Source organism: Balearica regulorum, chromosome 4 (assembly GCF_011004875.1).
Source record: "Balearica regulorum gibbericeps isolate bBalReg1 chromosome 4, bBalReg1.pri, whole genome shotgun sequence".
In the NCBI taxonomy this organism is placed as follows: domain Eukaryota; kingdom Metazoa; phylum Chordata; class Aves; order Gruiformes; family Gruidae; genus Balearica; species Balearica regulorum.
Genome location: NC_046187.1, coordinates 36,111,663 through 36,125,711, shown reverse-complemented (window position 1 = coordinate 36,125,711; position 14,049 = coordinate 36,111,663). Strand labels below are relative to the sequence as shown.

The 14,049-nt window shown below is 38.2% G+C and overlaps 1 protein-coding gene across 6 annotated transcripts in view; it reads right to left on the bottom strand.

The window, feature by feature from the left end:
• Nucleotides 1–14,049, bottom strand: part of GRIA2 (glutamate ionotropic receptor AMPA type subunit 2) — a 96,766-nt gene that overhangs the window by 52,755 nt on the left and 29,962 nt on the right. The gene's annotated exons all lie outside the window — the stretch shown is intronic.

Below are 14,049 nucleotides of genomic sequence, written 5' to 3'. Positions count from 1 at the left end.
TAGAAGCAAATCTTAACAGCAGAAAAGAAAGAAGTTGATTTGCTTTAAAATCCTTCCGTTTCAAGGTGTTACTTTAATTCCTGCTTTGTAGGACTCAGCAAAAGCTGGTCTTTCTGGATGACACTTGCGGTCATGCTGCAGAAAGAATAACGTCATACGTGTAAATAACACGTTGATTATTCACTTTTTATCACCGGAGACAATTCAAGCCAACTGATGAATGCTACTGACCACCGTAGCCTGTGTAAAAGAGCTAGTAGTTCGGGGTCATTCTCTTCTTTGAATCAGAGATGAACATTTCCTTACCGTATCCTGGTTTTAGACTCAGGCACTAGTATAGCCTGCAGTGTTGTTCTCATTTATCACCTATGCATTCCTTGGTTTGCACATACTCACCTTGAACAAGAGACATCCTTCTAGAGAAAACATATAGTCAGCCTCATTGCAATCCCTGCTACACCTGACCTGTTTATAGATATAAATCACAGTGTAACTGAAGGTAACTTTGTCCTAATTCAGTGCACTAATCCTTGAATATAATTCACATAAAGGCAAAAATAAGTTGATTTATTCTTAAAATTGCTCAGATTTGAATTAATATTAATACACTATTTTCTCTTTTAAAGTTATCACATCTTTAATTTAAAAACAAACAAACAAAACCATCCATTTATGCCCATTATTATTTATTGCTATTCTCTTTTCATGGCTTTGCCTATCTATCTTTGCTACCACAGTCATCTCTCATACCCTAATTATTTCTATATCCCAATTAAAAGTACCTAAACCATATGGGTGAAATTCTGAGTCTGCCAGTTTCAACAGTTATCACCTATTAACTTTAATTAGGTCAGAATTTCACCTCAGGTGAGAGAATACAAGTAATTAAAAAACTCGATGAGTAATACCCCTTTATAAAAGGATGCTGCAGGTTTTCCAGGGCTAGAGTACACAATGGTCAGAGCTCTTCTGTTCTAACTCCAAGCTGTTATGTAAAGTTCCAATATTTATCTCAAGTGTATTAAGGGTATAACATTGTTCATGTTGCAGAAAGGTTTCTGAAAAAGGCTGTGAATTTTCCGAATAGGTTTTCTGTTTAAGTTACTGGAACTCCTTGTTCTATTCCAAATCACTATGCTCTCACTGAGACAAAATCAACTCACTACCTCCCCACACACTCATGAACAATTGTTTCCCATCTGCAGCAAAGGCTAAATAGTTTCTGAACTTGCTACAATAAACGTCTTATTGTCTCATAATCCACCTTCACAAATGCACATTAAAATAAAGCATCGGTTTACATTTGGATCCCTGGGTGAGAATTCTGCAGAAGACTGTTACTGGCACGCTGCTGTGATCTTCTGTATTGAACCCTTTTAATATGCTGCATGCAAGGTGACAGACAACAACAGTGTCATCCCAGGATCACTGAAAAGTAAAAAAGTTTTATGCCAGTATTGCAGACTCCTCAGATGCTATCACATCTCCTGTCACACTTACTGCTTTTGTTCAATCACCAGTCAATGGTTTTACGCATAGATGAACTAACGTTGCCTACAACAGCCAATAACCAGGGCCAGCTGCCTGCACCAGAAGATTTGAAAACCATAGGCAGTGCTTTCTCAGAAGTACCACTGCCACCCCTAAGACAGAAAAGCCTGGCTCTTTGGAGCCCTGTGCTCCAGTCTCTGTCTCAGCTCCTGCTCCATCCTTCCCTCCTCTTCCTGACACAGGAGAGATCTGGACCTGTCAGGCTGCAGCTAAATGTCTTTGGGGCAATGCAGTTCAATCTGCCCATGCTGTTGGGAAGTTTTAGTTAAGGCTCTGTCCTGGCTCCTGAACTCATCTAACTAAATAGATCTCAACTTCCATTTAAGAAAAACACTACACTTGGAAAAAGAAAAAACAAACAAACAAACAAAACCATCACAATTATTTGTGATGGCAAATAAAAAGAGCCCAGGTTACTTATGCTAGGCTTCAAACGTGAACTGTGGGCATGTACTGGGTCTGGCTGGGATGGCATTCACTTTCCACATAGCAGCCCGCATGGTGCTGTTTTGGGTTTGCGGCGAAAACAACATTACTAACATACTCGTGTTTTGACTATTGCTGAGCAGTGCTTGCACAGCGCCAGGGCTTTCTCTTTTTCCCTCTGCCCATCCCAGGGAGGAGGCTGGGGGTGGACAAGAAGTTGGGAGGGGACACAGCCAGGCCAGCTGACCCAAACTGGTGAAAGGGATAGTCCATGCCATGTAATGTCATGCTCAGTCATTAAACAGGGGTAGAGGAAAAAAAAGGGAAGGGGTCCTTGACTTCCAAGGTGACTGTTGCTTGGAGACTGGCTGGGCATCACTCTGCTTGTAGGAGGGGGTGAGTGACTGCCTTTGCATCAGTTGGGTGGGTTTTTTTCCTCCCCTCTTTCCTTCACTTATTAAACAGTCTTTTATCTTGACCCACAAGATGTCTCACTCGTGCTCTTCCTATTCTCCTCTCTGTTCCCTGGGGGTAGAGGGGAGTGGGTAAACAGCTGTGTGGGTGCTTGGCTGCTAGCTGGGGTGAACCCACGACAGGGCAAAAGGTGTTATTCCACCTTCCACCCACAGGACAGAGCTGTTTTAATACCGCTGGCCTGCACTCAAGTGCATGGAGGAGTTCTGTAACCCTTCAGCAACACCAATATGCAACCAGTCTACTCTTCAGAAGGCAACTGCTCTTCTTGCAAACTGAACATCCTCCCTGACATGGCACAAACTTATACTACCTCTCTTCACCGGTTACTTACTGCCTATTCACCAAACAGAGTCCTCTGCGATTAACACAGCAAATGGCTCTCCATTTAATAATCTTTATACCTGGTAAATGCTCAGTCCTTACATGTACGTGTCATCTTCTGGGGAAGACTGGTAAAACTGGAATTTTGATCCCCTCTCCTGTACAAAGTGAGAGGCAAGTACAAAGCACCACCTCTAGCTGGTTAAGTCAATTCTAGCTACATACAGGAGCTGCAGCTTAAAAGCTGAATTCCACACACACGTGCACTCAATCCTTACAAATACTAAGATAAGAGCAAAAACATTTTATACTTTAAAAATTATTAAGAAACCTGCCACACAGATATGAACTCTCATTTAATTCAACTAGGTCCCCCTGGATGTGATATCAAAACTCTTTCTAACACAAATCTTGAAATTAAGGACATAATATACATTAGCAAATACTAAGCTATGTGGGTCAGCCAGAAAATCAGGATCAACATTCATACAGGCAAAACTAAATTTTCGTCAACAATGATCAGTGTAACGGTTGTACACTGAAGAACCTCAGTGCTGTGCTTTTGTGCATGAAATTCTTCTAAAGGTAGGTGGGAAGGCACCTATGCCATGTAATAAAAACCTGCTAAAAATAAGCATTTAGACTTTGTCTCGAGACAAATGCTTTCAATTGTTCTGGGGCATTTGGTGTCTCAGGAGCAGGAGGGAAAAGAAGGGATAGTATTTCCAAATATATAATGGTGATTTAGTGGATAATGCAGAAAGTGTAATTGCTTTTGGCAGAATTCCCACCTTAGACTAAGTCTACAGTCATGTTGTTATTGCTGGGAGACATTAGTTTTATAATGGTGAATCACAAGCTGTTCACAGTTATTAGATTAAAAAAATCATGATGATTACGACTCATAAGCCACTGAAACATGAAAGATCTATTTTATTAAAGACTTTGGAAGTAACTGCCAAGATTCATTTATTTCAAGCTCTTCTATATTAATTGTTATCTTTGGGTTTATGTTGTTCTTTCTAGAAATAGTCAATGGCCTACTTAGCAACAAGAGGGCAAGAATATAGTAAGCTCATTTTGTGATCACTTTTCTAAAGAGACTCTCCTAGAATTGCAAATAACTGGGAATTCCAAGAAACAGGGTGAGTAATTAAAGGTACCTGAAAAACAACAATTCCTAGAAGGTTTCACTAGTTAAGAATTATTTTTTTTGTATTTGACTTCTTGTTCTTCTACTAACATAATCAGGCAAAAAAAAAAAGAAGTTTGCCCTTGTTCTCCAGAACAGTGAAAATGTGTCCTAGACTTTTCTTCCAAAAGCTAAGGCCCAGATTTGTTCAACAACAAAATTAAGTTAAGCTTGCAATGAGAAATAGGTGCCTTGTCAAAGGAAGGTCAAAACTACTTGGTCAATTATTAATTCTTCCACTGTTAACTACATCTGCTTCTTCTTAAACCTCCTTTTTACCATGATGCGCTCATACCTTTCTCTCTTTTACACTTTCTCTATTCCACTATCCTGTTTTGTCAATGAACAGGCAGGATAACCTGATATTTAGCCCTGTGGCCACAACTGGTTCTTCAGAAACAAGGAAATATAGCAGCATACATTCTATGCCTCTCATCATATAGACCATGTTTCTGTGATGCATATCATCCTGTACTTAAGACTCCATCCTGGTTTTCAGCTGGCATAGAGTTGATTTTCACAAGAAGCTGGGAGGGGACACAGCCAAGAACAGCTGACCCAAAGGGGTATTCTATACCATATGATGTCATGCTCAGTATATAAAGTCTGGAGCTGGCCAGGGAGGAAGGGTTGCTGCTCGGGACAAGCTGGGCATCAGGTTCCAGGCAATAAGCAAATCGCATTGTGTATCACCCGCGTTGTATATTCTTTTGTAAGTATTGTTATTTTCCTCTTCCTTTGTTGTCCCAGTAAACTGTCCTTATCCCAGCCCACAAGTTTTACCTTTGTCTTCTCATTCTCCTCCCCATCCCACCAGCGGACAGAGAAGTGAAGAAGTGAGTGAGTGGCTGAGTGGTGCTAAACCATGACAGACTCAAATAGTGCCAACTGAAGAGTACATTTGAAAATTCAAAATATACAAATATTACAAATATGCTTAGCTTTACATAATTAAGAGATGCCAGTTTAGGAACGATAGTTCATTTTCATGACTGAAGAACTAAATCTTTAGAGGTATAAAAATTACTTAGAAATAGCTGCATTTGAATATATATGCTTAGAAACTATTCCTGATCAAGTCTTCTTAAGCCAAGATTTCCTTTCCAAGGGGAGAGTAATGAACCTAATCATTGTTTACATTCAGGGACAATTAAATCAGAAAAAGAAAATTAGCAAAATGCTCACTTAAATTACTGAAACAAATGCCTGATAGTAGCTGCATATAGGTAAGTTTCCAAAAAATGTTGTTATGACTTTTAACATTCTTCTAACTTCTCCAAGTATTTCTATATTTTTATTTATACGAGAGTTTTGATACGTGGTTTCTGTCCAAAGATGAAAATTTAAAATGACTGAGAAAGTATTTTCCACTCAATGCTTAGATTTTTAAATCCTGTCTAGTAGTAATGTGGCTTTATATGTTATTTTATTATACTAACTTGGTTTGCTAACAAAACTGTTTTAATATTAACATAGGGAAATAAGTCTTCAGTGGACATTATTTAATCACGCCCAACAGAATAATCATTCTCTTACTTTTAAGAAAGAAAATATGGCACAAGTGGAGAGTCAAGCACTGCCTCTGCAAAAGAGGACTAAAACACAAAGGAAATGCTCGTTGGTCTGAAAAGTTGACAGAGGAGTTGGAAGTAGCCAAGAACAAGCCACGGAAACTGAATGCCCAGTTGGTAATTTCAGCTTCTGAAAGGCGACATTAAGAACAAGCAGACAGTAGAAAGGAATCACAAACAATAGCTGGAACAAAAGTACCAAAAAATAAGCAAGAACCACAGCTGCCAAAAGAATTCACATATGATTGAAACTGCAACAGAAAAATCATTATGAAAATAAAAACCAACAAGGATTGCTTCCAAAGCCATTAAGAAAATTGCAGCATAGCAGAAAGCATATTGTATACACTTTTATAGACTAAAGATTTTTTTTTTTGTAGCAATGTTATATATAATCTGCATGGTCTGTTTTACCCATCCAGATTATACTATTACTTTCTAGATGTGAGCGGTAAACTTCTCTTCAGGGAGAGTGAATAAGGCATAGGGAATCATGTAAGTCCATCCAAAGTGTTATTTAGAACCATGAAGGAGTATGTATTTAAACAGCACAACTTGAGATGAAGTTACTTTTTCTAGGGCCATGGTAGACTAACTAAAATTGGGGAAAAAACAGTTCCCCAAGGCTCAAAGAAGAGCATAATAACCAAAAGGTAAGACAACAGACCAAAACTTCATGCTAGGTTTCAATAAAACATGGACAGAGAACCCAAATAAGGGCTGGCATTTTAAAATCCCAAGATATCCTTTACCAAAGCTGAGAGGCAAATCAATGCCAATTAAAACATCAATGGCAATTAGAACTAAAAATATGCTATACTTCTGGACAACAAAACACTGAATTACATAGAAAAAGACCTTCCTTTTTTGTCTCTTTTTGTGATTTTTAGTTCCAGCACCCATAAATGTGGATTTTTATCTTATTTTGAGCATTTAAGAGAATCTGCATGCCTGGAATTATAGCCATTCAATACTGATCTAAACTGCGTATTTTCCTCTTTGCAGATTGTGCACATATATATATATATATATCTCTCTCTATATCTCATGGTAAAAAAAACAGACCTCACTGGGAAAGATACTGAGCTCACACACAAAACCAAATAATTATGTGGACCTCAAATACCCCAGTGATGTGTTCCTCACCTGTACATTCAGTGTTAAAGCACAAAACACAACTTAGAGCAACAGCCAGGCAGTTAGCAAACAAACAATCCCAAACAGAAAGGGGGCTCCAATTTTGCACAGAGACAACTAGAGAAATTCTCATAACCTCAGGGAGAGAAGAAAGCAAAATTTATATCCTGAGGCTGGAATGTCTGTAGAGGACAATTATGGTGGAGCAGGTACAAAAGATGTTTTCCCACCTCTTCTGGCAGAAATGTGGTCTTCAGTTACTGCTACAACCTGAACTGTTTGTTCAGAGATTATGTGACCGAATGGAACTTTCCACATCATGTTATTAGGAGAAGTGGCTTTGATCATTGGGGAAAATCAGAGTCAAAACCTGGGCTGCTGCAGTACGAAACAAGCTCAAAAATCAGAGGAGAGGCAGATTAATCTATTTCAACTAGTCAATCATACCTCACACTGAGGAAAGAAACTTTGTGCCAATAGGGGATATTTTAAGCAAGTACAAAAAAGCCTTCAAGAAGTTAGTGGCCATCTGTTAGGAAAGTACATGATGATATGGCACAGCTTCTCTATATGCTAATGCTGCAATAATGAAGGTGGTAAATAAACATCAAGTTCAGACTGAAACAACAGGTCAGAAAAGCAGTCTGTTTCAGTGACAGTTGCATTCAATTACATACTGCTTGGCTGTGTACTGTAAGCATTTGGAAATCTTTTTCATTGCTAGGACAACTACCATGATGCAAAAGGAATTCTTTTGTGCAGTCAGCATAATTTTACTGAATTTAACAGAGCCAATATAATTTATCCCAACTAAAAATGCAGTTCTCCATTTTTAGCATGACAATTTTCACAAACTTTTCAAACCAGAAGTGTTATATACAACATAACACTCATCATCTCCTCTTCCCCTTAATCAGCATTGCTGGAAGCATCCCTTTTCTACATTTCATTAATCATCTTCCAGTTCCCAAGAAAATGTTACTGTGTAAAACTGTGTATTTGAAAGCTTATAAAAGGGAAGAGATAAAATTAACTTGGTAGGTACAACTACTTTTTGTTGAAATGTTGGCAGATTTGGATTCAATTTATGAAACTTGTTTTTCTTTTCCTTGACCTGGAAGGGCCAACAATCACTCCTGAACAGATTGTCTAGCATTGCCTGAGAACACCGTACGCCATCTAAAAGGAAACATGGTTTCAGCACCATTTCTCTGTTAGGAGCACAGGGATAGCTATCAGAAGACTCTGAGGCTGACTCGTAAACATACTAACAAGAAATTGGAATAAATCTTAAGGAAACTGCTGTAAGGAATAAAGAGGATTTCCTGAGGCAGAGAAGGTATAGCAGAAAATATGTAAGTGATCTGTTACTCTTGGAAGATTTCACACTACATTTTTAAAGGAACAAACTGTTATTTTTGTGACCTGCCATACATGTTACTCTGAGAAAGTCAGATATTCGGTCCTAGACATTTATTGCTTACATATCTCTCTCTGAAATGATGCAACTGGGAGTCTACTTCATTCATCCAGCCTTGGCACTTAGCACAGCTAGCACTGTAGCACACAGCTTACTGCAACGCCGTCTCATACCTATCCTACGGTCTCAGTCCCTCCAGAGGTGAGGGATGATTTTAAATCATAAAATAAATAAAAATGTATTTTAAATTTTAAAATAAATCATCTAACTAAAATTTTTGGCATAAACATACCTCTGCAGAGAGGAATATCTCATACAAACTAATGATTAAATGTAACTATAAGCAAGACAAGAGACCTCAATTTCCTATGGTGTCTTGGGTCTAACAGCTTCTAGTCCTCATAGGAAAAATGATGATGAGCCTGTCCACCTGTAACAACTTCCACCCAGCATTGTTCCAACCTCAACCACTGACCCACAGCAAAGGCTGGCTTATACTTACAGGTGATTTTTTGGTGGCTTTTTAGGCTGCACTTCCAGACATAGTCTAATTTCCTGTAACACGTTACAGACTTCTGACATTCATTGGGATAATCAGCTGCTAACCTAATTACTGGGCTTTATTTGTAGTTACAAATGGTCTAATACTCATATCACACAGCCTCCTATCTGCATGCTGGATTTTTTCAGTGACTGTAGAAATAACAGAAACATTATTTATTTGTAAAGTATTCAAATACCATTCAATAAACATTATTAGTAATACAAATCAGAAAAGTAGTAAAATCATCTTAATTAGGACACCCTAGTGAACAGCTTATTGTCCTGATTATATGACTTTAATTAAGAGAAGTTATTCAAAAATAAGACAGTATGGAGAGCTTTAAAATGATAAAGTAAAACAAGCACTCATTGCAAGCATAGTAAGAAAATGGATACTCCCTGCCTTTCTTACCTGAGCTAATTTGAACTCCTACATTGTACTGCATGCTATGTATAGACATGCACATACACTACATCAAAGTAAAAATAAAATAATTTATAGAGGAAACCTGTCCAACATCTAGAACAGTGTGAAAACATGTTCCCACTCAGCACTGTGATAGTGTGAGGATCACAGTTTCCGGGCTTTTTCTACAGCAAACCTCCTGCTACATTAGGTATGCTCTCTCACTGTATAAAAGTTTTGCAGAGGCTTAAGGGATTCTAGATTGGATTTTATAAAAATATGCCATTCACCCACCCTAACTGCTGTTTCTGTGGTGAGCCCAAGTCATCGCACACACTAAAAAAAGACAGACATTTCATGGCCTTATAGTTTCAAACCATACCTCTTCCTTTAGCTGAACAGAGTAGATCTCAATGTCAGGAAACTGTCTGCTGGGCATATACAATCAGTAACTAATTTTTGGAAAATGAGCTTTTTCACCACAAGGATTTGGTTTTATGCTTTAAAACTTTATGATAATTTAACTGAGATAAACAATCATTGAAATATTTACCAGCACTATTTAGTAGATTTGCTTTAGGAAAGCAAATAAAGCTTTTCAATTTCCCTTGCAAATAGTCATCCGAAATGGACCCTGTTTATTAAGAGCTTGTAGGCACAGATTTGGTCAAAACAACGGTCTTTTTTCAGGTACATTTACATCACAGAAATTAAAATTCACTTCTCCTTTGTATCAAATATCAGAAAAAAGTAGTACAGTATCCTTCCAGAAAACTGTAGGTTCAGGGAGATGCATCAACTTAAAGCAACCAATGATAAGCCCCCCAGAAATAGATTACCACCATTAGGAAAAAAAAAAAAAAACAAACCCAAGCCCCACACCTGCACTGCACATCAAAAGGCCAGACTAAGGATCTAGTCTGAATGCCCCAGCCACCTGGAGACGTATTCATAGTATATACTGTGCTCTGGTCATTCACACTGTGCCTTTAACTATGTGTATGTTAGGTCATCCTCGTGGACTAAATGCCCACTAGCATGGGTGCATTGGTGGAACTCCAGAAACACATCCTCCAGTTGAGTTTAATTCAAATAGAATGTGTTCCTTGTGCCGTTCCGCAATGAGAACCAAGCAGCAGAGGCATGGCTGATTACAAAGCTTCCTTCAAAAAACCCATTTTTAACCCAAACTGAATCACTCAGGTGGAGGCACCCACATATTCTCAGCAGGTATGAAAAACATATTTCCATTTGGAGAGAAGTAAAACTTGATGATGGCACACCACTAGAACTGGTTATGTTGGGCTGCGTAAATGTAGTGTCAACTGAGTATTTCGGGTTCTTTCACTGACAACACTGTAAAAAGGAGTTTATCACAAGAACAGAGGTATTAAGCTTCAAGTCTTCATTAAATCTCTGTTCTTAATAGGTACTGAATTTTTCACACTGATATATGAACAGGTTACACCAGTTCCCACAAAAAAAACAAACCAAACAACCCCAAAACCCCAAAAGATACTGTTTACCCATGTTGACATCTTAAACAGTCCTATCATTAGTGTCTGGTTTGGTGTTTTGTTTGAAGTCCTAATTGATTGAAACAATCCTAACTGCGTCACTTCCCCAAGAAATATTACCTCTCTTCGCTCCTGTTACTTTTAAAAACTCATGACTTTCAAACAAGCATCATGATTTGAGTATCTGTTTCATGAAGTGAACACCAGGCACTGGCAAAATACAGTAAATCATGCTGTAGATCTTGTAGACTGATTTGTTATACTTACAAGTGGCTATTTCAAATTTCTAGCACAAGCCAGCTGGAGTGGTTGCTGTGCATTGCAGAGAGAGTAGTCCAGTCTTGAATAATTAGACTTCAGAGCTATAAAACACAACTGGGCTCCTACAATTTAAAAAATTACTGTGTCTCAGCTCTACTAACATCCTCTGTTACTTCTGGCAAATCAAACTGGTTTTATTTGTAGACTGAAAGTACTTCTTCCCTCCTCACAGAAGTATCAGAACGATAATGTTTTGAATGACACAGGCATTATTCTTTCATTGATGAAGACCACAAATTTCATAGCTATGAAACACCAGTTTGATCAACTGCTGAAGTTCAAGTGAAATGGCTAAGACTTTTTGCTCTATCCTAATATTGAAGGCAAGAATGTTTCCTCTAGCATTTCCCCTACTTGAAATTCAGTAGCTATTTCAAATTTTGGATAGTATGGTTGGGGGGAGGGGGCATATGCTTGCTTGTTTTCGTATTTTTCCATAGTTAGATCAAGAAACAACATTTAGATTATTCCAAATTATTATTAATAAAAATGTTATTTATCTCTGTAAGCCACACTTACTGTATTTAACTGAAATGCTACCTATATTACAATAACTTTGTTTGGGGTAATCTAAGTATCTCACACCGCTTGCCCGGAGTAATCAGGTTTTGCACATACAGCATTCTAACACGTACAACATCAGGCTTTTAAAAAAAGCTCCTATAAATAACACCTGATCAGCATGTAATGCAATAAAATACAGCATTTTGTAGCATATGGCATGCAAAGCAGTGAAGTGAAGGGCACACCTAGATCACAGCTGTGGCATGCCACCTAGTTTGCTCCATAACACTTAGTTAACCATATGGCTCGTCCTAGGTGGCAAGCCACCACTAAAGCACAGGTGTATATTCTTTCCCTTGAATTCATGACCCATACAACAAAGCTGAAATCAGCTCTTCTAATCACATATTCAATGTCAGTTCCTTTGTATAAATTTACTTAGGGTTTACTACAAGAAACAAACAGACATTCTGCCTAACACCTGTGTATGACAAAATACTTAATTACACTGAGTAGTGTTTAAAAACATTTCCCTTTGGAGAACAAGGCCTGATCTAAGGCTCATTGACAGCCACAGAACAACGATGATGCATCTAGAAGAACAACTTTACAGTGTCTAACCAACAGCAAATGGGTTCTCCAACTTCCTGTGAAGCAAAGGCATCAGTATGGAATCAAAATCTCATTTATTCTGGCTCACTTGTCAGTGAGGCAAACCTGAGAATTTCAGCTCACAGGTTTTCCCCACTCTTGGCTCTTCCAAGGTTCTCGTATCAGAACTGCTCTGCCTGTGAACTAGATTCTCACCATTAACACAGTCTTTCTCCCTCGCTTTCTACTTGGCTAGCAGCAGTCTGTTTCAAGCAGTCCTCTGCACTTACTAGGCCTCATCCCCTAAAGGACCACAAATGGACAGAAAGGCTTCTGTATTTCAAACACTGCCTGTTACGGTATCACAGGTACCCTCTAACATTTCATAAATCAGAAAAGGCTCAAACACATAAAGCCTTTTTTGCTGCTCTCTACATGAAGGCATGCTAAAAATCAGCTGTAGATCATCTAGCTGAATCTAATGCATAAGCCAGTATTGGGATTTCTGCCTCCCCTCCCCCCCAGCTCTTTCACCTTTTCATCAAGCATCCTTTTTTGGAGATACTGTGAAATTCCTTGCCCTGAAAACTAGAAATGCTTCAGCTTATCCTCTGTGAAACACAGAAAACAGATAATGCCAATTTCAGAGCAGTCCTGCGCTGGCATTTCAGTACCTGAAATTACCATTGGAAATATTTGCAAGAACCACCATTTTATTATGTAAACATATGAAATACAGTAACAGCTTAATCTTATTCTCATTGGAGTCATTGGAAGTTTTGCTATTTACTGAAACAGGAAACAGAGCAAACATGAGGCTCTTAATAATCCAAGCTCACTCGCCATTGTGCAAATAGCACTTGATTAATTCAAAGTACCATTGTAACATACAGAATGGCTCTGTGCAGGAGAAAGGGAAGCCTCACTCTTCAAAAGGATAGAAAACTTTTCTACCACAGAAACCCTGGGAGCAACCCATCGTGCCCCTGCATGCCAGCGCTGGTCAAAGAACTACAGGATGGGGCTCTGAGCCCAGGGCACTCCCAGCAGTCAGGGCTCCAACCCCACATAGCTCACCGCCTCGCAGACACCCAAGTCGATCCCACTGAAAATGTGGTTTTCCAGTCAGCTTACTGAAACCAGTGTTTCTATGCAGCTATGAGTTTACAGCATCAGGCAGAGCAATCCTGTGCATAGATATATTTGTTTTTAATGAATCCAGAACAAAGTTGCATTTTTATAGTCTTTCGCTTTATTAAGATATTTTATGTAACAGTAAGAATAAATTTGTTTAGACAATGATAAACAACAGACGAGATAATGTACCTTTTGCTGCTATCTTCTGTTAAATAAATGCTAGTCAAATACATCATCAACCCTGACTATGGAGACAGACTGCCTGAACGGTAGAGAAATTTTGAACCTTTATAAGACACTTTAACCATATGTCTTGATCAATTTATATGCAGATCCCCTCCTTCAGCAAAACTTTTTTGCACCATTAGCCCATATTGTTGAACTGAATCCAGTACAACAGGAGTGAATATAGGGACTGTTCCCTTTTAATTTGAATGGTGATAAAAATGCAAATCAAATAAAAGTATTTTCGTAGCAGCCTGCAGGTTTTATATATCATTGGCAAATCATAAGAAGATGCATATTTACAGGGTTTTTTTTAAAAGTTACAAAAATTACAGACAAAAAATATAGTTAACTGATTGTAAATGTAAATATAAATCATATACTATCTTGAAAGCTGACGTGAAAAAGAAGAAGGGGAAGAAGAAAAAGGAAGAAAGTCAAAGGCTGCTGTAAGTCAGAAACAAGGTACAACCTCTCCTCCTTTTCTGCTTAATACACTATCCTGAGGCTTGAGGTCACTACCTTATAGTATCTTAAAAGTCATGTAAGTAGAAAACTGTGCCAAGAACAGTAGTGGACAATTATGCTATACTAACATAAAAATCAGGTTTGTTTTCATGACTATGAAATCTTCATGTAATGCACAAGATATACGTATGCTTTGTGTATTCAAAAGACAATTAAAAAATATCCTTAAAATATCCTACTTT